Genomic DNA, 7,194 nt, shown 5'->3' on the forward strand with positions numbered 1-7,194 from the left:
GAATGCCTTTGCATAGTCAATAAAACACAGGTAAACATCTTTCTGGTATTCTCTGCTTTCAGCCAGGATCCATCTGACATCAGCAATGATATCTCTGGTTCCACGTCCTCTTCTGAATCTGTCTGGAATTTCCAGCAGTTCCCTGTTGATATACTGTTGCAGGCGCTTTTGAATGATCTTCAGCAAAATTTTACTTGTGTGTGAAATTAATGATATTGTTTGATAATTTCTGCATTTGATTGGATCACCTTTCTTGGGAATAGGCATAAATATGGATCTCTTCCAGTAGGTTGGCCAGGTAGCAGTCTTCCAAATTTCTTGGCACAGAGTGAGCACTTCCAGTGCTGCATTCGTTTGCTGAAATGTCTCAGTTGGTATTCCGTTAATTTCTGGAGGCTTGTTTTTCACCAATGCCTTCAGTGCAGCTTGGACTTCTTCCTTCAGTACCATCAGTTCCTGATCATATGCTACCTTCTGAAATGGTTAAACGTCGACCAATTCTTTTTGGTATAGTGACTCTGTATTTCTTCCATCTTTTGATGCTTCCTGCATCATTTAATATTTTCCCTGTAGAATCCTTCAGATGTCCTTGATGTCATTCTATACCTCCTCTGGTCTTTGATCATTTTATATAGAATACTAGTAAATATAACAAAATATATAGTTTTATTATTTTGGTTTAATTTAACTGTTGTAACAGTCTCCAGATTAGTCTCTGTGCCTCCAGTTTTTTTTTTTTTTTACCTTCCATTCATCTTCATGTTAAAAAAAAAATTATGTAATAGTCCGCAATTTATAAATTCACGTCCATTTTTCCAGGCACTGTGTTAGACATGGAGCCCTGGTAGCGCAGTGGTTCAGAGCTGTGGCTGCTAACCCAAAGGTCAGCAGTTCGAATCCACCAGCTGCTCCTTGGAAACCCCATGGGGCAGTTCTACTATGTCCTATAGGGTTGCTATGAGTTGCAGTCGACTCAATGGCAATGGGGTTTTTTGGGTGTTAGACACAGGGCAAACGTTTAGACCCTCCCCCTTTCTGTTTTTTGCTCAAGGAGCTCAATCTTCAGTGGCTGCGCATTGCATAGGATAAAGCCCAAATACCTCAGGCCTTCACAATCGGGCTCCATCTGTTTTTCTAGTCTCCTTCTCTTTTCACATCTACCTTCTTTTCCCCTGTGTTCTTCACACCAGTCACACTAACCTTCTCATGGTGCCAGAGCGCCCTGTGTTCTTTCATTGTTTCATGCCTGTACTAAGCTTCTATCTGAAATGCCCATCCCCCTTTCTTGCCCTGGAATTACCCCGGTTCAAAGGTCACCTCCTTCCGAGGCGCCACACAGGCATAGTTGGTCTTCGCCTCCACTGGGAGCCCATGGAATTGTTTGTGTGCCTGTATGACACAGTATCATGATTCTCTAAGTGTCTGTCTCTACTTTGCCTCTTTAGGAGCAGATGGATGCCTTTCTTCTCTTACTCCCCAACAGCGTAATATAATGAATGAATGCAGTGTCTATAGAAGCCTTCCGTAAATATTAGTTGAGTCAGTGAATAAACTGTCCTGAAAATTTTCCCTCAAATAATGGTTCCCTTAAAATCATTAATTCTCTGGAAAACAATCTAATTGTATACCTTGTTCTAGAGTGAGGTATTAACTCTAATACTGAAAAGGATGTGCTAGAAATAAGAGAGATTGCTGAATAAGGCAAAGAAGACATTAAAAGGAGGATGTTGTCCTGTCAACAGTCTGTCAGAAATCTTTATTGAGGCTTGTTATGTGCCAGGCACTTTTCTAGGTACCATCGATTGCTTGGTTTCATAAAATAAGCTGTAGCAGGTACTTTCATTTCAGGTTCAGGACTCTTTCTTTCTTTTTTTTCCAGGACTCTATGTAAAAGAAATTATTTGTTAATAGACACATACAGAGATCTAGTTTTAATTAGGTCTCTTTGCCAGCTTTAGTTCTGTGCTCTGTGAGGGCAGTATTGCTATTCTGACAAAGGTATAGCTTCCTGTTTATGTTACTCAGGTGTTCTTAATAAATGGACCTGTGCTCTGAATGGTGATCTGAATAGTGTCGTCCTGTGGATAAGGCGTGAGAGGGTGAGGGAGCCTCAGTAGGAACCACAGAGCTTTCACGAGATGTCGGTGCCTAGTTTTCTCCCCAGTGGACTTGAAGCCAGGAGAAAGCATTGGTAAGTGAGCCTGCAGAGAAAAGCTCAGGCTTGGGAAGCCAGCAGCGGGGATGCGTGGGCTGGTGGTTTCTGTGCAGTATGTTCTCATCTGTGAAACACAAAACAGAAAATGCTGAAGGCTCCCAATACTCCTTTTCATATCTGCTATCAAGAACATTCTAGGGCACAAAAGAATTTGTCTCTCACTGTGTCTCATATATGGGTTTTTCTAGCCAGTGTCTTGAACTGAATTGAATTAAAAATGAAGCCAAAGTAAAAACTAGCTTTGTCCCCAGTTTTTTTTTTTTTTTTTTTAAACCGTGACACCTACATGTTGTTTTTTAGGTAACCAACTAGAATGTACTTTCTAACTACCTGTGATTAATGGTTTACCTACTTGGAAACCCAACTCTGTCTTAGGCCCCTGGCCAACACTGATTTTATGAAGATCCACCACACACTTCATACTTTTCACACTCGTAAATATGCTGCTAAGCTGTGCTCGTCAGAGGCAATTCCGTTGCCACGTTTGAGAAGGGAGTCCAGAAGCATATTTGCTTCTGTAATTGGCATGACTGCGTTACAGAATCCTGGAGCTTTATGAGTGACTACAGCTGAAATTCACTTTGATCTTGCTAGATCCCTTCATACAGGAAACTGTGAATTAAGGTTGCGGGATAAATCCCCTAAAACTTTTTCAGGGTCAAAGAGAATGCACACAATCGTTAACTGCTTTTGTTCCCTGTTTTTTTTCTTTCACTAGAAGAACATATAGATAAAGACAGTTTATAAAGAATGGGCAGGAATACAAACACCTGGCTAATCAAGTTAGCATATTTATTATATGTGAGATTATACTTCCTAAAAGATTAGCGTATAATAAAATTAAGTCAATATTAAGTCGATACTAAAATAACTCTAAACTGAAATGAGCATTTTTTTTTTTTTTTTTTTGCAGTGACTCAGGGTCACCATTATCATCATGGATAGCTGCTCCCCTATCACAGACATTGAACTTGACTTCCAGTCTTTCCAGGCTCTGGGATCCAGCCAAGCCCTTCCCTCCTGGGACAGCTGCTTTCAGGAGCCAAGTAGGCTAGTGGTGCGTCTCCCTCAGCGAACCCATCCAGCTTTCTGGGTGTTCACGTGGAGTAGTGGAGAAGTCCTTCCACCAAGGCCAGCTCTGTGCACCAGACTCCCATCTCTGTCACCGTCAGTCTCCCTAGATGTGTAGCCTCTTTCCCCAGTGTCGGCTTCAGGTATTTCAGTGCTTTTCCTCCTCAGCTGTATGTGTGTTGGGCCCTCCTTCTCCATTCCTCACAGACTGCCTACAGTGAGGAGCCATATTCAGAGTATTTAATAACCAGAATGATGTGGGCTGGCCCCAACCAAGCAGAAAGGGAAATAGTCCATGCAGGTGCAGGCTTATGTAATTCATGGAGGCCCTGTGCTATACCAGGTGTACCCCTTTAGGTACTGGGGTTACAGGGGGAACACAGGGGCTGTCAACAAATGGGGAACACTCTGGAGGTCAGAAGTGTGGCTACCTACCAAGCGGTACTGTTGTGCTGGTCCCCACTCACTGAGTATCTCAGCCTTTCTGAGACCGCAGATGCCTTCCCAGAATATTGCCTGCATTCCTCACCTTAACAGAATTCTGGCTTCTCTCCCCCATGCAACTTTCACAGATGGTGGCTGGCACTTTGCCCACACATCAGGGAGTACACGGCCGGAAGGGATTGGGCTTTCTCCTTGATTCCTAAGGCTGCTTCCTTGGTCATCACTTCCTCCATCCCTACCCACCCTGCAAGGTAAAATCACCTCCTTGAGACTTACGTCCGTTAACTGTCTATCCCTGCCTACCCCTTTCGGTTGCTGCTCTCTAGTAAGCTCCTGGCAGTCTCTAAATTTCATCAAGGACTTTGACTTATTTAATAAATGTTTAATAAGCATTTACTGTGCCAAACAGTTTGCTATGTATACAAAGATGAGTAAAACATGATCCTTGTTCTTAAAGATAAGCTTGTAGTTTAATGAAGAAACATAAAATAATTACCAGACTAGATGGTAAATGCCTTAATGGACATACAGTATTTACAAGTTGGAAGCATGGACACATGGAAATGGGTGGGTGGGAAGGAAAGCAAGGGAAGGGTCAGAGAAGGCTGGACAGAATTGGTGAGCCAGTAAGTTAGAGTTATTCAGGTAGGGAGAAAGGCATCATTCATATCACCAGGAGTGACGTGTACAAATGGACTGAGGCCTGAGAGGAAATGGCGCCTTTGGGGAACTGGTAGTGATTCAGTCCAGGAGGTGTAAAGGATTTATGCTAGGAAGTGGCAAGGGTAATCCTGAAACATGCAAGGAGCCGGAGCGTAAATCTAATCATCTCCCCACACAAATATGCTTTCACTCCTTTCCTCCCTTTTTTTGACGGGTGGCAACCAGCCATCCTAGAGTCCTACTTCCCCATCAATTCCCACATCTCTAAGCCCTAAAATCTCCCTTCGCCCCCACTGCCCCTGCTTTAGTTCGTGCCTCATTGCGCAACATGGCATTACTGCAATGGCCACCTCATTGGTCCTGTCACCACCAGGCTCACCCATCCCCTCTCCGTCTTCCTCTGATGACACAGTGGTCACTCACTATTTTCAGCTCAGGACAATGCCCTTCCCAGGGGGAAGGAGTCTGGGCAGGTGGTTTGGTGGTTCCCCATTGTGAAATGAATGAGGTTACCTTAGCCTGCTGCCTGAGCGTAACCACCAGACTCTGGTATCCCCTGTAGCCAACCTGAAGGCAGAACCTTTGCTTCCAGAGGACTCCAGCCCTGACCTTCTCTGCAGGAATACTTTTTTTCTCTGTGAATTAATAAACTGGTATTCTGATCTTATTTTTAAATGCAGATTAAATGACTTCCTAGACTTAGATGCTTCAATAACCCTCCTTCACCTTCAGATTAAGATTGGAACTTTTTATGGTTCCCAAGGCTGTCAGTGATACGAGCCTTGGTTACCATCACTCCTGCACAGGGCCCTGGACCCCAGATGCTGTTGAATTATTTGAGTTCCTCTTGCGTGACAGTCTTTCTTTTGCCTGGGATGCCTGCTCCTCCCCTTGCTATTCCTGGCTAACCTCAGCTTGGTCTTCTAAATGCAGCTCAAAATTTGCTCCTGAACAAAGCCTTTCTGGACTCTTCCGTGGCAGGGACAGATGACCCTCCTCTGTGCTTCCGTAATGCCCCATGCTAACCTCTGCTGCAGCCTCCTAATCCTATGTGGTCTCTGAATCCTACATTGTAGTGATTGGTTGTCTGGTTTACCTTTCTAGGCTGTGAGCAACCTGAGGCAGCTCCAGGTCAAACGTATTGCCTTATGGCATCAGTGTGTGTATCCTGTGCTTTGTTTTTTGGCCTAATTTTTGGCATTTTTATTTTGCTTTTTTTTGATGGAATTGCTGGATTTTGACAGACTTTAGGTGTGGACTCTAAGGCACACTGCTCCAAAGAGGTAGTGTTTGCAGCTCCCCAGGATAGATGCTGAGCAGCAAGGTCTGAATGAGGTGGCCACGGAGCAGTTAGCAGGCAGCTGACACCACACTGCTGCGGATGAGGTGTTGAGATTATAGGGAGACTCTGAAGGCTGTTATCTGTGGGTGGATCCCAACTGTAAATTCTTGAAATAACTTGCTTTCAGTCATCCAAAATGTTTGGTACAAATTAGTATTTATAATTTACGGTAGTTACAATAAGTATTTCAGAATGCGGTATGTTATTTTGGGAAATTGAGATCTTGATTAACAGTAAATAAAAGAAAAATGACAACCGCAAGGAAACAAAACAATACCATTATTCATAAAATGTTACAAATCTGTTATGAGCTTGTTTGAAATACAAAGTCTTAGGTGCCTGTGGTCAAAATGTTACTAAATCCGATGCCATCCAGTCGACTGCAACTCATAGCAACCCTATAGAACAGAGTAGAACTGCCCCATGGGGTTTCCAAGGAGCGGCTGGTGGATTCCAACTGCCAACCTTTTACTTAGCAGCCAGGCTCTTAACCACTGTGCCACCAGGGCTCCTTAAAAATGTTACTAGAAGTTCTTAAAATGCCAAAATGATAGGAACAAAAACTAGAACAGACTGAAAAAAAGTATTCAAAAAGGGATTAAATTTTAAACCAGGTTCTATACCCAACAGTGTGTTAACTTCAGTCTGCTATATTAAAAGCTGAAGATACAAGGTGAATAAAACAGGTTCCTGCCCTTAAGATATTCGCTCTGTAGTGGGAGCGCCAGGCTGGCAAACCAACAGCTAAGAGTCAAGGAAATAATTTACTTCAGTAGTTTATTTTTTTTTAATTATTTTTTTATTGTACTTCAGGTGAAGGCTTACAGTACAAATAGTTTCTCATGAAACAGTAGTGCACATATTGTTTTATGACATTGGTTAACAACCCCACAACATGTCAACCCTCTCCCTTCTTGACTTTTTTTCTTTGGTGAAAATATACATAGCCAAACATAAACCATTCCAAAAACCTCTAGGTGCACAGTTCAGTGACATCGACTATGCTCTTCCAGTTGTGCTGCTATTCTCACTTTAGATGAAGGCTTACAGAACCAAATAGTTTCTCATTTAACAGTTAGTATGCATGTTGCCCTATGACAATGGTTAACAACCTCACAACACATCAACACTATCCTTAACTCAATCTTGGGTTCCCTGTCACCAGCTTTCCTGTCCCCTTCTGCCTTCTGGACCTTGCCTGGACTACTGTGCCTCATTAGTCCTGTTTGGTTATATGGGGCTGTCCACTCTCCGGCTGAATGGTGAACCTCGGAAATGACTTCACCACTGAGCTAAAAGGGTATCTGGAGGCCATACTCTCGGGGTTTCTCCAGTCTCCTTTAGGCCAGTAAATCTGGTCTTTTTTTTTTGTGAGTTAGAATTTTGTTCTACATCCTTCTCCAGCTCTGTTCAGAACCCTCTGTTGTGATCCTGGTCAGAGCAGTCAGTGGTGGTGGCT

The 7,194-nt window shown here is 43.1% G+C and overlaps 1 long non-coding RNA gene across 3 annotated transcripts in view; it reads left to right on the forward strand.

Moving 5' to 3' along the window:
• Positions 1 to 7,194, forward strand: part of LOC111820086 (uncharacterized) — a 28,042-nt gene that overhangs the window by 4,758 nt on the left and 16,090 nt on the right. Inside the window, exons 2-4 of one of the 3 annotated variants that reach the window (XR_002823609.1) lie at positions 2,026 to 2,191; positions 3,129 to 3,429; positions 3,859 to 3,981. This is a non-coding gene — a long non-coding RNA (uncharacterized LOC111820086). Of the gene's footprint in view, positions 1 to 2,025; positions 2,192 to 3,128; positions 3,430 to 3,858; positions 4,660 to 7,194 lie in introns of those variants that run through there. The other 2 variants (XR_002823608.1, XR_002823610.1) reach the window with 2 other exon arrangements.

Source organism: Trichechus manatus, unplaced genomic scaffold (assembly GCF_000243295.1).
Source record: "Trichechus manatus latirostris isolate Lorelei unplaced genomic scaffold, TriManLat1.0 scaffold00026, whole genome shotgun sequence".
Taxonomy (NCBI): Eukaryota; Metazoa; Chordata; class Mammalia; order Sirenia; family Trichechidae; genus Trichechus; species Trichechus manatus.